The sequence below is a fragment of the Halichoerus grypus genome, chromosome 8 (genome assembly GCF_964656455.1).
Source record: "Halichoerus grypus chromosome 8, mHalGry1.hap1.1, whole genome shotgun sequence".
Classification (NCBI taxonomy): Eukaryota; Metazoa; Chordata; class Mammalia; order Carnivora; family Phocidae; genus Halichoerus; species Halichoerus grypus.
In genome coordinates this window covers 48,552,659-48,574,456 of record NC_135719.1, presented here as the reverse complement: position 1 = coordinate 48,574,456, position 21,798 = coordinate 48,552,659, and the positions used below count along the sequence as shown (strand labels likewise).

General features: G+C 36.6%; 1 protein-coding gene across 7 annotated transcripts in view; it reads right to left on the bottom strand.

Annotated features, from left to right (window-relative positions):
- DENND4A (DENN domain containing 4A) overlaps positions 1 to 21,798 on the bottom strand; it is a 145,819-nt gene that overhangs the window by 95,256 nt on the left and 28,765 nt on the right. For all 7 annotated transcript variants that reach the window (XM_078079181.1, XM_078079180.1, XM_078079182.1 and 4 more), the window contains one exon: positions 2,489 to 2,567. The gene's annotated coding sequence lies outside the window, so the exon portion shown is untranslated. The remainder of the gene's footprint in view (positions 1 to 2,488; positions 2,568 to 21,798) is intronic.

The window sequence follows — 21,798 nt, the reverse complement described above, 5'->3', positions numbered from 1 at the left end:
CAATATGATTTAGATAACTTAAGGAGTTAGCTTATAAAATGTTTTTAGGCATCTTCTTAAAATTTCAGATACCTCCTTAGCTAGTATTTCACTTCAAATTACATCTATTTTCTTTGAGAATAGAAAACAAGAAGGATATGCTCTGTAGTCCTAAAAGGTTTATGAGAACTAAATTAAGAAATCGTTATAAGAAAGCTCTTGCCCATTCACGAACTAATGGAGGCTGGTTTGTTTTTCTCCCTTTCAATATCTACCCAATCAATTCAGATTCTTTTGTATTTCTTCTATCACTCCATTAGGTCAAAGTAGTTAAGCATTTTCTACCTAGGCTAACTCTAAGGACAAGAAAAGACAAGAGTGGAAAGGTAACATTTTAAAGATATATGAAAAACAAAAAATCTGAGCATAGAAGTTTTGCAAAATTATAAACTATTACTGAAATGGTAAAAGGATAAAAAGTCTTTCAAATAGAGAATGATAATAGTCACAAACTCAAGATATTAAGTTTATAATCGATAAAATGGTCGATATGTTAAAATATGTTATAATCGATAAAATGGTCGATATGTGTCAATAACACAATGGACTAATTCGACTATCCTTCACTCCAGTTCACTTAAATAAATAGGCTAGAAGAAATTTTCTTTTTTTAAAAAGTAATTCCACAGTTAAGAATGTAATCTAGCCATCCTTTCTTACATTACTAAAACTAAACCAGAGATCCTCATTTCTCATCTTTTCTAAACTTCATCTTTCATTTTTCTTCCAACCAAGGTAACCTATCTACTATCCTACAAATTTAGTTTTTGTTCTCTTCCTCTTTGACAAAACACTATTTCCTCTTTCTGGTCAATACACATTCATCATATTTGTTTTAAAACTTAAGTTTATTTGCATTTTCATTTAAACTTTATGAATTGTACAAAATAATAAAAAGGAAGACAAATTAAATTCCATTCCCAATAATAAATCTGGTTTATATTTAACAATGTTTCCTAGTCTTCTTTGAGAACAGAAAACATCCTTCTCATCCTCATGCACAATTACAAGATAGAATATAAATATTTGTATATTTATTTAGTAAGCATTTTCCTAAACTGCTATAATCTTCATAATTATACTAATGGCTACATAATATTCCATGAAGTAGAACTATACACTATAACCACTAACCCATTTTTTTCATTCCCAGCTAGTACCCAAAGTATGGTAGGTGGGTGCTTAAAATAATATTTGTTAAACGAATTAATAGTTCACTTTATAACCCTCAAGCGTACGGACTTTTTTTCTGTAATTCAGAATCAATTTTCTGAACCTCAATTACCTTAATACTATCTGGAGTTGTTGAATGTAGAAGAGACAGAGATAATAACCTAGATGATTTGAGTCTAGTAACCAATAACCGAAACCATCACAGTCTTAGGCAAAATTAGAAATTTATTGAGTGATTCATTCATCCAATGCATTTTTCATAAATACTTACTAAGATCTGACACTATTCTAGGAGCTGGTGATAGACAATATTGATGAAAGCCATAGCTTCTGCCTTCAAGGAGTTTCCTGTCTAGTTCTACTTTTCCACATCTCTGTCTATACCTTTATTCCACCTCAAGCCCTTCCAGATACCAAGTGCTGGCCTTCAACCTGCCTAGTTTCCTTATCATTCTCCCTCCAAAAGCCCCGTGCATAGATGTGACCCCTATTTTATTGTCCCTTTCTCCCATCTCCTTGAAAACTGGCACTCCTTCAGGATCAGCATTCTATGGAAATTTTGAAAGGAAAGAAATCTTATTTGTATATTATACTTAACAGTAGGGTGACCTCCTTTTAAAAAGGTTCAACCCACCCAAGGCAAATGTGACTTTTTAAAAACAAGCTTGATTAACCCAAATTAGTGGACTATGTGGGGCAAATTTCTTGGGCGGGGGGGGGGGGCTTACTTGTCTCCTAGTCTAATAGACTAATAGAACAGCCACCTCCTCTCTCAGTATCTATTTCCAAGCAAAAACCAACACAAAAAATCAAAACGAAACTATGTAATTTGAGAGCTCCCTTTTGGATGATTACTAACCTTTGATTTATCGTAAAAAGAAAAAAAGTTAAGCTGGGACTAACAGACATTTCCAGGGGAAAGGATTTTATTACTAATCCTAGTCTAATCCCTCATTTTATAGCCAAAGAAACCAAAACACAGAAGGTGGCTCACTTAGGATATGTAGCTAGTTAGTGGCAGACAAGGCAAGGACTCAAGTCCTTTAATCCAGTATTCTTTACACTTGAGGATGTTGCCTCTACTAATGGTCAATAATAGTGACCCGGGCATATTTTAAGACATCTTTCAATAAGCTATATTGTGTTACTTGTTATTCATAATCATTATGTGGTGAATATATGCCAAATTCTGTTTAGAGATTGGTAAATTAACTTTTCAGTGTTTAATACAGAAAACAACTAATAAAAACAAGTCAAAATGAAAAAAACTACTTACGCATTACTGAAGGTCTTTCTCTGAAAATAATGCCAGATCTCAATTTGTGAATTCTGCAAGCCTCAGAGTTTGAGAAATACTGTAATGGAAAGAATAAAAATTGAACTCAAAATTAATTCCAATGAAATATTTCCCCCTAAGATGCCTGTGGATACTTAAGTTCTGTTAACAATGATAATTTTCAAAGAAAATGATTGCATATATTGTTTTCATATGCTTAAGACCCAATAAGTCATTTTCAAACATCAGCTCTTCCTTAAACACCCTTCAGTTAAGAATAGCTATACACACACACACACACACACACACACACACACAAAAGCAGATAATGGGGACAATGACAGAGAGAAAATAAAATAATAAATAATGGAACAAAAGAGCAAATGTGTAAAGGAGCAAGGAGTATGAAAAAAATGCCTATTTCTGGGGCATGATATATCTCATTCCTACAGAAAAATACACACATTTAAGACAATTCAAATACAGACTCAAGCAACTTCCATTTACATAACAAGTTTCAAAGAAGTCAATACTTGAAAGTATTTTCCCTTTATTACAGATTTTATTATTTTTTTAATTTAAATTTTAGGTAGTTAAGATACAGTACAATTTTGGATTCTGTAGTAGAATTTAGTGATTCATCACTTACATACAACCCCCTAATGCTCATCATAACAAGTGCCTTCCTTAATACCCATCACCCATCTGGACCATCCCCCACCCACGTCCCTTCCTCAACCCTCAGTTTGTTCTCTATCGTTAAGAGTCTTTTATGGCTTGTTTCTCTCTGTTCTTTTTTTCTTTTCCCCTTTCGCCTATGTTCATCTATTTTCTTTCTTAAATTCCACATATGAGTGAGATCATGTGGTACTTGTATTTCTCTGACTTATTTGATTTAGCATAATATACTTTAGCTCCATCCATGTCATTGCAAATGGCAAGATTTCATTCTTTTTGATGGCTGAGTAATATTCCATTGTATACATATACCACATCTTCTTTATCCATTCTCAGTTGATGAACATTTGGGCTCTTTCCATAGTTTGGCTTCTATTGATAATGTTGCTATAAACATCAGGGTGCATGTATCCCTTTGAATCTGTAGTTTTATATTCTTTGGGTAAATATCTAGTAGTGCAATAGCTGGATCATAGGGTAGTTCTATCTTTAACATTTAGAGGAACCTCTATACTGTTTTCCAGAGTGGCTGCACCAGTTTGCATTCTCACCAACAGTGCAAGGGGGATTCCCCTTACTCTGCATCCTCACCAACACCTGTTGTTTCTTATGTTCTTAATTTTAGCCATCCTGACAGGTGTGAGATGGTATCTATTGTGGTTTTGATTTGTATTTCCCTGATGGTGAGTGATATTGAGCACCTTTTCATGTGTCTGTTAGCCATTTGTATGTCTTCTTTGGAAAAGTGTCTATTGATGTCTTCTGCCCTTTCTTAACTGGATTGTTTTCTGGGTGTTGAGTTTGATCAGTTCTTTATAGATTTTGGATACTAACCCTTTATCAGATATGTCACTTGCAAATAACTTCTCCCATTCCATAGGCTGCCTTTTAGTTTTTTTTGTTAATTGTTTCCTTTGCTGTGCAGAAGCTTTTTATCTTGATGAAGTCCCAAAGTTCATTTTTTGCTTTTGTTTACCTTGTCTGTGGTGATGTGTCTAGTAACAAGTTGTTATGGCTGAGGTCAAAGAGGTTTCTGCCTGTGTTCTCCTCTAGATTATTACAGATTTTAAAATACCATTTAAATAGCATCAGTTATATCAACTCCTTAACAAGACATGGTTGGGATATCATTAAGGAACCCAGGTCTTCTGACCAAGATAAGCAATTTGTATTATGGAATTCAATATGCCATCACCATATTTTCTTAAAATTGAGTAGTTTAGTAAGTTGTAGTTACGAGTAATTTTAAACACCAAATGAAAAGATGATGCCACTGATGAAGTCTTAGAGTATAGTGAATCCAACTGTATCACATTAACTTATTTTATGTTATCTTTATAATACTGAACACACGCTCACACACACAAGTTTCAGTAAGGGTCAAAAGCTTTTGCAGGAAAGCAAACTGAAACACGGTAATCACAAGCACATCAAGAGGAAGAAACCACAGCTCTAACCAACATGGAGTATCTACTGATAAGAGGGAAATAATAGCAACAGACATCAGATTTACCTAAGCTGGTGATACTTGATATGGGTGTGTTTGTGGGAAGTAGAAGAGAAAGGAGGAAAGGACCAAAATTATTTGAGTCAAAATTTGATAAAATGTCTTAGAATGGAATGAAGGATGAAACTGAATAAGAAATAACAGAACAACAACCCTATTACGCTTTGAACTGCTAAAAATGGTCAGGATGGATATATGTGTTTCTAAAACTAAGATACCACTCCACTTCAGACTCACTGAAAAATTCCAGTCAGTAAATATGGAGTGGCATATATATTTGGCATATATATTTTTCAAATATTTCTAAAATCTTATTGCTAGAAGATAGCAAAGAGACAATGGGACTTATGGGACATCAAATGAACTACCATTCGCATTATAGGACTCTCAGAAGAAGAAAGAGAGAAAGAGGCAGAAATCTTATTTGAAGAAATAATGGCAAAAAACTTCCCTAATCTGGGGAAGGAAAAAACACTCAGATTCAGGAAACCTAACCAGCTCCAAACAAGAGAAAGCCAAAGAAACCCACATCAAGACACATTATAATTAAAATGTGAAAAGTTAAATCCAAGGACAACATATTAAAAGCAAGAGGAAAACAGCTTGTTATGTACAAAGGAATTCCCCCATTAGACTATCAGTGGATTTCTCAGCACCAGCTTTGCAGGCCAGAAGGGAGTGGCATGATATTCAAAGTGCTGAAAGAAAAATACTTACAACCAAGGATACTCTACCCAGAAAAATTAACATTCAGAATTGAAAGATAAAGTTTTCCAGACAAGAAAAAGCTAAAGGAGTTTATCACCACTAAACTGGCCTTACAAGAAAAGTTAAGGGAACTTCTTTCATTAGTAACAAAAACACACATGAAAGAATAAGTCTCACTGGGAAATTAAATATATAGCAAAGGTAAGTAGATTAATTACTTATAAAGCTAATATGAAGGTTAAAAGACAAAAGTGGTAAAAATAATTATGATTAAGATATTAGTTAAAGGATACACAAAATAAAAAGATGTGAAATGTGACATCAAAAACATAAAATGTGGAGAAGGAGAGTATAAATATTGAGCTTTAGAATGGGATCAAACTTTAGTTGTTATCGACTTAAAATAGACTGCTAGAGATACAGGCTGTTATATGTAAGCCTCATGGTAACCACAAAGCAAAAACCTATAGTAAATACACAAAAGATACGGAGAAAGGAATATAACCATCCACTAAAGAAGGGCATCAGAGGCACTCAGGTGGCTCAGTCGGTTAAGCACCCGACTCTTGCTTTTGGCTCAGGGCATGATCTCAGGATCGTGAGATCCAGTCCTGTGTCAGGCTCCTCACTCATTGGGGAGTCTGCTTGAGATTCTCTCTCCTCCCTTTGCCCCTTCCTCCCCACCCCCAACTCCCACTCAGGCACTGTCTCTCTTTCTCTCAAATAAATAAATCTCTTAAAAAAGTCATCAAACCACAAAAGAGAGCAAAGAAGGAAAAGAGAGAAACTACAAAAACAGAAAACAACAAAATGTCAGTAAGCACATATCCATCAATAATTATTTTAAATGTAAATGGACTAAATTTTCCAATCAAAACACAGAGTAGCTAAATGGATTAAACAAAGACCCATCTATATGCCGCCTACAAGAGACACATTTTAGATGTAAGGGCACACACAAATTGAAAGTGAAGGGATCGGGGCAGCTGGGTGGCTCAGTCAGTTGAGAGTCTGACTCTTGGCTTAGGCTCAGGTTATGATCTCAGGGTCCTGAGATCCAGCCCCAAGCACAGAGCCTGCCTGTTCCTCTCCCTCTGCTCTTCCCCCCACCCCCACTCCCTCTCTGGAATAAATAAAAACTTAAAAAAAAAAAAAAGAAAGTGAAGGGATGGAAAAAAAAGGTGAAGAGAGGGAAAAAGATATTCCATGAAAATGGAAACCAAAGAAAGCTGGAATATCTAATCTATATTAGACAAACAGACTTCAAAACAAAGACTATAATGGGAAACAAAGAAGGGTGTTACATAATGATAAAGGGGTCAATCCAACAAGAGGATATAACATTATTTTAAAGATTTTATTTATTTATTTGAGAGAGAGCGAGCGAGCATGAGTAGGGGGAAGAGTAGAGAAACAAGCAGACTCCTTGCTGAGTGCAGAGCCTGATGCGGGGATTATAGGGATACAGGACTGAGCCGACATCAAGAGTCAGATGCTTAGCCGACTGAGCCACCCAGGTGCCCCAGAATACACATTCTTCTCAAGTGCACATCCGACATTTTCCAAGATAGATCATAGGCTAAGCTACAAATTAATAAATTTAAGAGGATTAAAATTATATCAAGCATCTTTTCCAACCACAATGGTATGAAACCAGAAATTAATGAAATTAGGAAAACTAGAAAATTCTGTTTTGTTTTGTACCTTAATTCTACATATAAGTGAAATCATATGATATTTTTCTCTGACTTCTTTAACTTAGATGCCCTCAAGGTCCATCCATGTTGTCACAAATGGGAAGATTTCATTCTTTTTATGGGTAATATTCCACTGTATATATGTGTACACACACATACCACATCTTCTTTATCCATTCATCTATTGATTGATTAGTTAGGTTGCTTCCATATCTTGGCTACTGTAAACAATGCTGTAATGAACACAGGGGTGGGTGCATATATCTTTTTGAACTGGTGGTTTTATTTTCTGTGGATAAACACTCAGAAGTGGAATTGCTAGAATGTATGGTAGTTCTATTTTTAATTTTGGGGGGAAATTCCACAGTTTTCCACATTAGCTGTGCCAATTTACATTCCCATCAATAGTGCATAAGGAGGGTTCCCTTTTCTCCACATCATTGCCAACACATATTATTTATTGTTATTTGATAACAGCACTTCTAACAGGTGTGAGGTGATCTCATTGTGTTTTTGATTTGCATTTCCCTGATGATTTAGCGATGTTGAGTATCTCTTCATGTACCTGTTTGCCATTTGTATGTCTTCTTTGGAAAAAAATGTCTATTCAGATCCTCTGCCCATTTTTTCACTGGATTGCTTGTTTTTTTTTTTGTTATTGAGTTATACAAATCCTATATGTATTTTGGATATTAACCCCTTGTCAGATATATAATTTACAAATATTTCCTCCCATTTGGTAGGTTGCCCTTTCATTTTGTTAATGGTTTCCTTTGCTCTACATAGCTTTTTAGTTTGATGTAGTCCCAACTTGTTTATTTTTGCTCTTGTTGCCTTCATTTCTGGTGTCAAATTCCAAAAAATCATCACCAAGATCAATGTCTAGGAGGTTACTAAGTTTTCTTCAAGAAGTTTTATGGTTTCAGGTCTTATGCTTGAGTCTTTAATCTATTTTGGGTTAATTTTTGTGTATGGTGAAAGATAGTGATCCAGCTTCATTCTTTTACATGTGGCTGTCCAGCTTGCCCATCACCATTTATTAAAGAGACTGTCCATCCCCACTGTATAGTCTTACCTCCTTTGCCATCGATTAATTAGCTATGTAAGCATAGGTTTATTTCTGGGCTCTCTATTCTGTTCTATTGATCTATGGGTCCGTTTTTATGCCAATATCATACTGTTTTGATTACTCTACCTTTGTAATATAGTTTGAAATCAGGAAGTGGGATTCCTCCAGCTTTGTTCTTCTTTCTCAAGATTGCTTTGGCTACTCAGAATCTTTTGCAGTTCCACACAAATTTAGGATTTCTATGAAAAATGCCATTGGAACTTTAATAGAAATTGCATGGAATCGGTAGATGGCTCATTTTATGTTTTGAACTGCTAAAAATGGTCAGGATGGGTATATGTGTTTCCAAAACTAAGACATCACTCCAGACTCACTGAAAAATTTCAGTCAGTAAATATGGAGGGGCATATATATTTGGCGTATATATTTTTCAAATATTTCTAAAATCTTATTGCTAGAAGATAGCAAAGAGACACTGGGACTTATGGGACATCAAATGAACTACCATTTGCACTATAGGACTCTCAGAAGAAGACAGAGAGAAAGAGGCAGAAATCTTATTTGAAGAATAAGATTTGGGCACTATGGACATTTTAACAATATTAATTCTTTCAATCCATGGAATATCTTTCCATTTATTTGTGTCTTCTTCAATTTCTTTGATCATTGTCTTACAGTTTTTAGGGTACAGGTCTTTCACCTCCTTGGTTAAATTTATTCCTAGATATTTTATTCTTTTCAATGTAATTGTAAATGGATTTGTTTTCTTAATTTCTCTGATAGTTCATTATTAGTGTATGGAAACACAACAGATTTGTTATACTGATTTTGCATCCTGCAACTTTACGGAATTCATGCCCAGTGTGGTATGTCAATGTACTTCCTGCAACTACATATATTATCTTTCAGCACAGACTCCTATAAATTGCTATTATTTTTAGTCAAACCTTTTATTTTCAGATAATTATAGATTCACATTCAGTTGAAAGAAATAATAAAGATCTGGCACACCTTTTACCCAGTTTCCCCCAATGACAACATCTTACAAAACTATAATACAATATCACAGTCAGAATACTGCATTGATGAATTTACCTATCTTGTTTTGATTTCCCCAGTTTGACTTGTATTCGTGTGTGTGTGTGTTTGTGTGCATGTGGGTATATTTAGTTCTATGCATTTTTATCACATACGCAGCTTCATGTATTCATCACCAAGGTCAAGATACAGAACAATTCTATCACAAGGGTTCCTAAGCTGACCTTTAATAAATATGCCCACTTCCCTCCTGCTCCCCCCAACCACCGTCCCTAAATCCCTATGGAGTGGTATGTTTTTACCAGAGAGTGCATATAGCCTGAGAAAGGAAAAGATAATGTCTCCAAAAGCAATACCCCCATACAAAGTAGGTGCAGAAACAAACCAAAGGAAAAAGTGTAAATATATATGGTGTGAAAAGACTTGCTGGTCACATTTACTTAGCCATCTGGAACATTATATTTGAATATAATTATACAAACATATAAATGCACAGACATATGAATGCACAAAAAAGTATAAGAAGGACAGAGTGGTCATCTACTAAAGCACAACGAAGACTAATCTCCTTACTTCCAAGATAAATTTGTCTATCATGGATAAATTCTAGACTAGAATCAAGTGGACAATGTAAAATAGTGCTACAAGACAGCTACAACAGGAATTCCTAGATATATAAGAACATAAAAAGGAGTCTTCTACTGTGTTCAGGGGCAACCCCACCCCTCATCCAGAAATTAGGTTGGAACTAAAGTAGCTGGTATTCCCTTGGGAATATGGATCTAGTCTGGAAAGAAGAGGAACAGACTGGAAATTATTGAGTGTTAACGTACAGATACCTCCTCTCCAGACAGACTATAAAACAATTCAAAGTCAGGAACCCTGTCCTTTATTTCTTTTGATTCCCTCATATAAATTATAGCAGTTACAAACACATGATAGGTTTGTAAATATTTTTTAGATTAATGAGGTCAGCACAGTAGGAAAAAAATGGGAAAGTTACGACACCACAGAATCACAGGATTTTGGAGCCAGGAAAGGTCCTTGGAGATTTAGTTTCAATTCTTCTTTTTATAATTGAAGAAGTTGAGACATAAAAGTTAAACAGCTTGTCCAAGACCAAATACATCAGTTTATGACTCACCTCTCATGGCTTTTAACTTGGAGTTCTACTACACCATACTTCAAGAATGGAAGAGAAGAAAGCAATTCCCTGGGGAGATCTAAGGGTTAGCTAGTGAACATAGGCTTTGATGAACAAAAAAGTTAATAGGTAAGTGGGAGAAGTTAAACTAGTTGATGAGTATGAGGCAATTAGCAGGTAATAAAAAGAACAGATGACCAAAATAAGAGAAAAGAGTAAAACAGAAAAGGAAGAAAGATGAACAAAGAGATATGGCAAGAAAAGGAATAAAAAAGATGAGGGGGGAAAGGCATAAAAGGAATAAAAGTTAAAAAGTGCAGAAATGGAGGGAGAAAAGTAGGAAATGGTTAAGAGAGATGAGGAGGGAAGCTTAGCTGGTTCAGTCGGTGGAGCACGACTTTTGGTTTCGGGGTTGTAAGTTCGAGCCCCATGCTGGGTGTAGAGATTACTTAAAAATAAAACCTTAAAAAAGAAGTGGGGGGGAATGAGGAAATAGTATCTGGAGAATTTTTTTTTAAAGATTTTATTTATTTATTTGAGAGAGAGTGAGTGAGAGAGAGAGAGAGAGAGAAGGAGCAGGGGGAGCAGCAGAGGGAGAGGGAGAAGCAGACTCCCCGCTGAGCAGGGAGCCCAACATGGGGCTCGATCCTGGGACTCCAGGATCATGTCCTGAGCAGAAGGCAGACGCCTAACTGACTGAGCCACCCAGGCACCCTGGTATCTGGAGAATTTTTAATGCTATTTATATTCTTTAAACATAAGGAACCTATGAAATTTACCACTCCTATAGTGAAATTAGATTGCATATAAATTAATGGTAACAACAAATATCAACTACCAATCCTGTAATGAAAATCTGTTCATATTCAGCACTGCATATGAAATGCAAATATATGGTACATACCAGTCTAGAGTGAAAGAGAAGTCTTGTTTTAAATTTTGTCTCTTGCACCATCTTTTTTTACTTAATTTCCCATATGCATACCACTCCCACATCTCAAAGTTCTTACTTCCTCTTTAAATTATCATAAGCATTTGTTAGCTAGTATCTGAAATGAATTGTTGCTTCCATTGGAATCTTCCCAAAAGTTTCTCTCAAGTATATAATATCTGGTTTTTCTTCTCTATGTCTTAGCCATATACAAGCTATTTGGAATAGTACTCACTGATTAAATAAGAACTTAAAAAAAAAGAAATAGTACTCATTGGGGTGATTAAAAATACATTACATAAGACAAGCAATCTCAAATTCAGCTATATAAATATATAATAAAAAATAAGATCCACTGATTTAAAATATCACTGTTTTTGAAAAGTAGACAGATAAGATTTACAGTTTTGTCATTGGATTAATGTTGAGCATTTTGATTTTTTTTAAGATTTATTTATTTGAGAGAGAGAGAGTGCGTATGCATAGCAGGGGGAGTGGCAGAAGGAGAGGGAGAGACAGAATCCTCAAGCAGACTTCCTGCTGAGCATGGAGCCCAACTCAGGGCTACATTCCAGGACCCTGTGATCAACTGACTGAGCCACCCAGGTACCCCAAGCATTTTGATTTCTTATTTCATCTTACCACCTATTTAAATATATTTTAAAAGCCTTTTTAAAAATCCTTTTTTACTTTTCCCCACGAACTATAATAAGTAATACATTTATTTGTTAAGAAGCACCTGAAAAGGATTGTTGAGAATACCTGAAAACAACTTTGAGAATTCTGTTATTCTTCCAGTTAATAATGATTAATATAATTTTTTAATCTGTAGGGTTTACTAGGATTTACTAGATGATCAATGACTATAAACAAACAATTCATACAATTCATGCCCAAATACTAAAATGCTTGGAAGAATTGCTGGCCTTGCAAATAATTAAAGAAATTAAACTTTGAGGTACTACATTATAATTTTTCTAAAAAGTAATCCAGCAAGTACTTAAAACTAATTGTACTCTTTTTTTGTTTTGTTTTAAGATTTTATTTATTTGACAGAGAGAGAGACAGCGAGAGAGGGAACACAAGCAGGGGGAGTGGGAGAGGGAGAAGCAGGCTTCCTGCTGAGCAGGGAGCCCGATACAGGGCTCAATCCCAGGACCCTGGGACCATGACCTGATCCGAAGGCAGACGCTTAACAGACGGAGCCACCCAGGTGCCCCAAAACTAATTGTACTCTTATCAACTAATTCAATTCTGGTGAAATCATCTCAAGAAAATATTTTTTAAAAATCAATCTTCTGGTCTAGATTTACAACTGTATGTCTTTAGAGACTCATAACATTTTTTTAAATTTTATTTATTTATTTATTTAAAGAGCAAGGAGGGGAGGGGCAGAGGGAGAGAGAAAAATCTCAAGCAGACTCTGCGCCAAGTGCAGAGCCCAATGCAGGGCTCCATCTCACGATCCCAAGACCATGACCTGAGCTGAAATCAAGAGTCAGATGCTTAACCGACTGAGCCACCCAGGTGCCCCAAAACTAATAGAATTTTTTAAAAAAGACCTTAGAAGTCTTTTGGTTCAGTCTCAACCTTTTGTTGATGAGGAAATTAAAATGTAGAAAGGTAAATTTGATTTGCCCAAAAGCTCATCAGTAACAGAGCAGGGCCCGAAACTCCTTATCCCAGATCTTTTGCTACGACAGTTGACCCTTGAACAGTGTGGGGGTATCAGCCCTCGATGCAGTCGAAAATATGCATATAACTTTTGACCCCCCAAAACTTAACTATTACTTGCCTACTGCTGACCAGAAGCTTTACCAATAACATAGTCGATTAACACATACTTTGTATGTTATATGTATTGCATACTGAAGAAGAGAAGCTGAAGAAAAGAAAATGTTATTAAGAAAATCATAAGGGAAAATGCATTTACACTACTGTACTTTAAAAATCTACATATAAATAGACCCACTCAGTTCCAACTGGTGTTGTTCAAGGGTCAACTGTAGATATACTATGTAGACTATTCCACAGAAGCCTGAAACAATGACCCATAATTGACAAGGGTAAGCAAATCAGCTTGGTTAGATGATGTATTGTTCTTTCTAAACAACCCGATGGTCAGAACCAGTCCTAGACAAAGTATATCTTCTATTCTTTAAAATCCCTTAACAAATTTTCAGCAATCAAACCAACCTCCAGGATTTTCCCTTTCTTCTTATTCTCATGAAAACGTATTAGTTACACTAACTGCTGCTCACTTTCAAAATCATATCACCACCCATGACTTGCCATCGAGACCCAAAATGCCTACTTGACAACTCTACCTGTTTATCTAATAGCCAAAACCAAACTATTTCTTTGGTAAAGCTGCACTAGCTTTAACCTAAACACACTTCTCTCACACGTGCATATACTTATACTCTATAAATTCACCAGGAAGGGGATAAATTTGAACATGGGATTTTGCCTATTCATATTATCAAAGGAGTTGATATTCTCAAGGGAATGTGAGCTCCAGGAAATAAATAAATAAATAAATAAACATTGCAGGAGTACAAGGGAGGGGTAGGGAAAAAAGGCCAAAACCAGAACAACCTATCCCAGAGGAAACAGAATTTATGGTCCAGACCAAACACATTTCTTAGATAAGCATAACAAACATCCTCAGGAAACTAAAGTAGGATATTAGGAAAATAATAAGGAAAAATAAAGAACCAACTAGAGATATTGGGTGTTAAAAATGTAATAACCGAAAAATTTAAAGTAGGTTAAATAACAAAATGCATACAGTAAAAAATAAAATCAGTAAGGAGATGATCAGGATGAGATGTTAGAAAGGTATAAATAAATGGAAGATATATATTATAAAAGTTTGAAAATATGGAGGCTTAACAGAATGAGAAGACAACCCACTGACTGGGAGAAATACTTGCAAAAGATGTATCTGATATAGGACTGTTATCCAAAGTATATAAAGAACACCTGAAATTCAACAATAAAACAAACCACCTGATTAAAAAATGGGCAAAAGACCTGAACAGATGCTCACCAAAGAAGATAAACAGAAGACGAGGAAGCATATGAAAAGACGTTCCACATCATATATCACTAGGGAAATGCAAAGTAAAGTAACAATGAGATACCACCATACCCCTATTAGAAGAGCCAAAATCCAGGACCCTGACACCTAATGATGGCAAGGATGTGGGGCAACAGAAACTCTCATTCACTGCTGGTAGGAATGCAAGATGGCACATACAGTCGTCTGGAAGACAGTTTGGTAGTTTCTGACAAAACTAGGCATACTCTTACCATATAATCCAGCAATCACACTTCTAGGCATTTACATATATGAGGTGAAAACATGTCCATAAAAAAACTGTATGTGGATGTTCACAGCAGCTTTATTCATAATTGCCACACCTTGGAAAGAACTAAGGTGTTCTTCAGTAGGTGAACAGATAAACTGTGATACATCCAGACAATGGAATATTACTCAGTTCTAAAAAGAAGTGAGCTATTAAGCCACAAAAGGACACAGAAGAACCTTACATGCATATTACTAAGTGAAAAAAGTCAACCGGAAAAGACTACATACTGTATGATTCCAACTATAGGACATTCTGGAAAAGGCAAAACTTGGAGACAGTAAAAAGATCGGGATTGCCAATGGTTAGAGAAGAGGGATAAATAGGCTAAGCACAGAGGATTTTTAGGGCAGTGAAACTATTCTGTATCTGTCATTATATATATGTCATTATACATTTGTCAAAACCCACAGAATGTACAACACAAAGAGGGAACCGTAATGCAAACTATGGACTTTGGGTGATAATCATGTGTCAACGTAGGTTCACAGATTGTAACAAACGTCCTACTCTGGTGTGGGATGTTTATCGTGGGGGAGGCTGTGCCTGTGCTGGGGACAGGAGTATATGGGAACTCTGTACTTTCTCTTCAATTTTGCTGTGAACCTAAAACTGCTGTAAAAAATAAAGTGCATTTGAAAGGAGAAAAATTAAAGAATTAGTTCTGAACCCCCACCAAACACAGAGGCTAGAAAAATTAGAGTCAACATCTAAATAATAGGACTTTCAGGGGCACCTGGGTGGCTCAGTCGTTAAGCGTCTGCCTTCGGCTCAGGTCATGATCCCAGGGTCCTGGGATCAAGCCCCACATCGGGCTCCCTGCTTGGCGGGAAGCCTGCTTCTCCCTCTCCTACTCCCCCTGCTTGTGTTCCCTCTCCCGCTGTTTCTCTGTCAAATAAAATCTTAAAAAAAAAAAAAAAACCAAAAAACTCTTAGAGAGCTTCTTGGAGGTAACATGTCAGTGTTCTGACTGATCCTTGAACAAACCAGGCATGTTCCAGTCTCTGGGGCTTTTCTACCTGCTGCTCTCAGTACCCGGACTAGCCTTCCCGGATGCCAGCCAAGCCAGCCCATCCTCAGGCGCTCCCTTCTCGGTCACCATCTCAGTGAAGCTTTCCCTGGCCACCCTATTTAAAAGGTCAACAGCCTTCCACATCCAACACTTCATATTCTCTTTCCTTGTTCTGATTTTCTCACCTTACTACTTTTCACCACCTAACATAGTACATACTATACTTACTCATTTTATTATCTCTTTGTCTATCCACAAGATTATAAGTTCAATGAGGGTAGGAATTTTTCTATTTCAGTCACTGCTATATAACCAATAACTAGTACAGTGCCTAGAGAATAGTGTGTGGTCAATATTTGTTGAATGAATGAATGAACAAGTTGAGGTGTCCGAAAGTAAAGGAATCATTTTAAAATGTGGCAGATACCATGATTTGAATGCCATGTAGAAGTTAGAAGCAATTAAATGGATGCACACAGCAACACTGATAAATTTTTTATTTATTTTTATTTTTTTAAAGATTTTATTTATTTATTTGACACAGAGAGAGAGACAGCGAGAGAGGGAACACAAGCAGGGGGAGTGGGAGACGGAGAAGCAGGCCACCCGTGGAGCAGGGAGCCCGATGCGAGGCTCGATCCCAGGACCCTGGGATCATGACCCGAGCCGAAGGCAGACGCTTAACGACTGAGCCACCCAGGCGCCCCCCGATAAATTTTTTAAATTTACTGAATGAAAATAGGAAGAAACAGAAAGGAATGTATAACAAGAAAGCTTTCACTTATATACATTAAAAAACATCACTATAGTTTTCAAAGATACATTCAGGATGATATGCTAAATATCTAAAGTGGGTATCTACAGGGGAAAGAGAATGAGAGTGAAAATGGAGCATAAAAAAAGATGAAATTAAAGCAGGGCCCCTGCCTTAGCATAGGCCAATGACGAAAGCATACCATGAAATGAGAAATAACGATTAAATCAATTCCCTGTACCTAAGGTGCTCTCACCCCACTTTCTCTCAAATAGAGATATTTTACAAAACTCAAATCATCGTGACCTTGAGAAGACCGATTTCAGTAGAGTGTTATAAGAAGGAAAGCCCAACTGGAACGAGCTGAGGAGAACACAGGAGGTGAGGAAGTATCCATAACCCTTTGTAGGCATTTTGATGTGAAGGGGAGTTGAGAAACAGAGTGGCAACCGGTAGAAGACATGGAATCAACAGAGGCCTTAAGAAAAAAAAAAAAAAAAAAGAAGAATGAAATTAATTAATGGGGATTTGCCAATGGCAATCATCCAGAGAGAAAGAAAATGAGGATGAAGGAGAAAAAGATGATGACTATAAAAGCAAAACCTTAAGAAAGTGTGAGAAGATGGGATGTAAAACATAGGGTCTGATCACAGAGGCAAGGATTTACCTCATTGTAAAAACAAGCTTTCCATCATAATGTATTTAATGATAATTTTTCTGAATATTCAGGCTTTGGTGAGGTAGGTTCTTAACCTTTTTAAAGTCATGAACCCCCCTGAGAATCTGATTAGTGCTAAGGATCTTCTCTCCCTTAAAATACACAAACATGTACATATTCAGATAAAACTTTACATACAACTTCAGGGGGTTCACTGAGCCATGCTCCCCAAAGTAGTCCATACACAAGTCTGTTTTTTGTCTTTTTTTAATTTTATTTTTTTAAAGATTTTATTTATTTATTTGAGAGAGAGAGACACAGCGAGAGAGGGAACACAAGCAGGGGGAGTGGGAGAGGGAGAAGCAGGCTTCCTGAGGAGCAGGGAGCCCGATGCAGAGGCTCGATCCCAGGACCCTGGGATCATGACCTGAGCCGAAGGCAGATGCTTAACGACTGAGCCATCCAGGCGCCCCTTGTTTTTACTTTTTTTTTTTTTTAAAGATTTTATTTATTTATTTGACAGAGAGAGACACAGCCAGAGAGGGAACACAAGCAAGGGGAGTGGGAGAGAGAGAAGCAGGCTTCCCGCGGAGCAGAGAGCCTGATGCGGGGCTCGATCCCAGGACCCCGGGATCATGACCTGAGCCTAAGGCAGACGCTTAACGACTGAGCCACCCAGGCGCCCCTGTTTTTAGTTTTTAATTAAAGTATCACATATGTATAGAAACGGTACAACTCCGTGAATTTCCAGAGTGAACATACTACCTATTATAAATATCTCCCAGGTCAAGAAATAGAACACTACCAGTAACAGGAAGCCCTCCGTCCCCCTTGAATCTTCCCAAAAAAGAACTACTATCTTGACTTTTAATGCGAGATGAGTTTTGTCTGTTTCTGCACTTTTACATAAACGGAAGGCAGAAGGATTCATATAGAATGTATTCTTGGTCTAGCTTTTCTCACTCTCCAATGTGTGTTTGAGACAGTCTTACTCATACGCATAGCAGTAATTTGTTAGTTTTCATTTCTGTAGAGTTTTTCATTTTAAGAATATATCACAATTTTATTTATCCACTCTATTATTAATAGACACTTGGCTTGTTTCCAATGTTAGGCTATTATAAATAATTACAAAGCCACACAGAGTTTTCTACATTTCTGAGGCACAAATGCAGGCATTAAAAAAATTGCTAGGATGTAGCGTATGAGTATATTCAACTTTGGTACATAATGCCAGACAGTGTTCCAAAATGACTGTAAGAAGACCTTATATTTGATGGGTAAGATGGTTTAGAAATAAAGACTTCTTGGGGCGTGGGTCCTAGGATAGAGCCCCGCATCAGGCTCCCTGCTCCGCAGGAAGCCTGCTTCTCCCTCTCCCACTCCTCCTGCTTGTGTTCCCTCTCTCGCTGTTTCTCTCTCTGTCAAATAAATAAATAAATAAAATCTTAAAAAAAAAAAAGAAATAAAGGCTTCTTTTTCACAAGCAGAAACATTCCTCTCACTGAGCTCTCTAAAATAACAGTTTGCTGTTGTTTTTGCTTTAATTAAGTCACTGCTGAACATAACTATACGAAGACTATAAAAACAGTAGTTAAGTGCTCTGGAATTAGTTTGGCCAAGTTCAAACCCCAGCTGTATCCAGTGGTAAATGATAAGATAAGCAAACAAATAGGTGCTTCAGGTATTACAAAAAGGGGAAACCACAAGACACTTTAAATTTAATTCAAATAATTTTATTTAAATAATTTAACAATATGGTATCTTTTTAAAAAACAGAACTTTGCTGATTTTGCTTATCTTTTCCTTATTTGATGGCTTGGAATTGATTTTCTTGTGAATCACGTAAGTGGTACCATAATCACTTCAATGCTTGATGATGTAAATGTTTAGAGACAGGAAATCATGACTCCGATTCTCTCATTCATTCATCTAATAAATATTTATTGAATGCTTATTGAAAAAGACATGTGTCTGTTTTACTTTTGATAGTCTAGCATCTGAACTCCCCTCCTATGCTTACAGACTCTGCCACTATATATGTCTTCAAAGGAAGCTGGGGCCTAAAATCAACCACATAAGCCAAAGAGGTCACAGAGTTGCTTTCTACTTAGGGACAAGGCACATAGACTGGTCAATTAGATGCTTTCATGCAGAATTTTAATCTAGACCTAAAGTTGCTAAGACAGTTTAAAATTCATTTTTAGGGCAGTAACATGTAGCACACAGTGGTGATGTGTTAGCAATGGCATCCAGTGTCCTGCGGGGTAGTCGATGGTGTCTTAAACAGGAAAAGGGTAATTCTATAGCATGACTATGACTTTGGTCTAATTCTGAGGTTGGTTGATTGGTTTCCTATTTGTTCTCAGAGTCTGGTTCTCCAGTCTTCCAAGTCATTTCTGTAAGCTAAAGGATATTACTTTCAATAAATACCTCTTCTTTTGCTTCAGCAAACCAGAGCTGATTTCTGTTGTTTGCAACCAAGAATGGTAACGTTACCACGTGCCAGGCTCTGTAGCAGGGCACTGGGAACACAAAGACAAATGCTATGGCCCCACTTTCCAGGAGTGAATAGAGCAGGCAAATAAAGAAGCAATTACAATAAGTGATAAGTCTATAACAGAAGTAATCACAGAAAGCACAAGAAAGACACACAGTTTAGGCTTGAGGAGTCAGAAAAGTAAGGGATGTCATTTAAATCCAGAAATATGACCAGGGTAATAAAGGAGAGACGGAAGGTCATTCCAAAGAGAAGGAGCAACAAGTAAAAGGCATATAACCTTTTCTCTGCTCATCACCTCCTTCTAACACAGTATCAAAAGCGTATTTGAAGGACAAAAATGACAAAAGCAGACTGAAGGGTTTGTGGAAGGGGATCAGAAACAGTCATTGTGACGATGGTGGCACTACTGAGCTTGCTATCTGAAAATGAACCTCATGCCTAAAAGACACACCCACCCACCAGCATCGCTACTGTCTCCACCGCAAAGCTGGCCACAACTACCTTCCTTTGCTCTATCCTTCTCACCTACCTCAGTCACTTCTCAGAACAGTCAACTAGGGAGTTCTGGGGTTTTGGGGGGGTTTTTGGTTGGTTGTGGTGGGGGGAGGTGTAGGAATCATGAATGAGTGGATAAAGGAATTGAAAAGAGAAGTAAAGGTGTTAACCAACGGATGAGAGTAGTGAAGCACATGGGGCATTCTGCCAACTGCTTACACTAGTTTTGCTTAATGGTAGATACAACTCTAAAGAGAAAAAAACTGATGTAAAATATTTTACATAACAGGACATATGTGTGTGTGTGTATGCATGTTGTGTATGCTCCTTCAGAAATTATAAAATTTCAGTATTGATATAGGTCATTTTTAGAGATGTACCTTTTAAAATTATATTAGGCATATATATATATTATTTTCACTGTTTACTTCTTATAAGAACTATGATCTTCATTAGTTTTATAAGCTCTAGTATTTTCAGTCATCTACTGTATGGACACCTATGCTTGAATAGGAAAAAAAATCACCATAAAAGTAAACTAACAAACTAACCAAAACCACTATAAGAAAAATCTGATAAAGGAGGCTGAAAACAATGATCAGTGACATGTCATTCTCAAAAGTGACATCAAAGTTATAGAACAAAATGATTTGAATATTCTAAAATCTGTAATCCTCCTTTGAAGAAACTGGTATTCACTACCATGTGAAGGATAGATATGAAAAAATAAGTTTCATTTCAGTTTCATAAATTCATTGGTCTAACAATTCACTTCAGTCATATCAAACTCCACGCCACCTTTGCAAATTCATTTCTTTCTGCCAGAATGCCCTTGTTAAAATGGCCTGGCTCTGCATAATATTTGAGACCTGCTTTTTGAAGTCTTCCCCAACCCCTTTCTCCAGGAGAGACTGTTATTCTCAGGAGAATCCTGTACATATCTCTATTATGATTATCACATTAATACTATAATCGTTTCTTTGAACATGTACTCTTCACAACTAGATTAGAAATTCTTTGAGAGTAGGCAATGTTACATCTCTATCTCCGTAAATATCTGTTTTAGCAGTCTCTAGCAGAGAACAGGCAGTCAGCAAGTGCTTGCTGAAGAGAGAATGGCATGATGTATTCATAATGATATTAATATAAGGTTATTTGTGTTCATGAAATAGCATGACTCAAACTTCAAATTCTGTATGCGGAAGCTAAAAAATCAGATCTCACTGGTTTTTATTTGAAAAAGGGAGATATTTTTACAGCTTTCAAAATAATCACCTATGGACTGGGGATGAAATAATTTTGTTACATTAACTACTATATAAAGCCAACGAGTGAGTGCTCTTTTTATTTAAAAAATGCTAATTTTATTTCACATTATTTAGTATTCCTTTGTAATCACCACCTTTAAGATATCTACTTAGCTTACATACTTCTCTTCTGAGAGTTGTATACCCAGGATCTCCCCCACCATAAAAATGGGGCCTGAAACCTTGGTTTCATCTGCCATAGCTGATTAGACCATACATAAACACTTGCCTCAAACTGCCTAAAATCCAAGGTCATAGAACCATGAGTGAATGTATGAATTCAGGAGTTGGAAGACTCGTTCAGTTATGCACAATGGTAAAAAACAAAATGTAGCTACAGAAAAATGAAGTGGACAAGTAGAGAGAAGCAGAGAGATCATGCTGTTCCAGGGTGGTGAGAAACCAGCCACCTGAGTCACTGATGAGTTTCCAACCCCC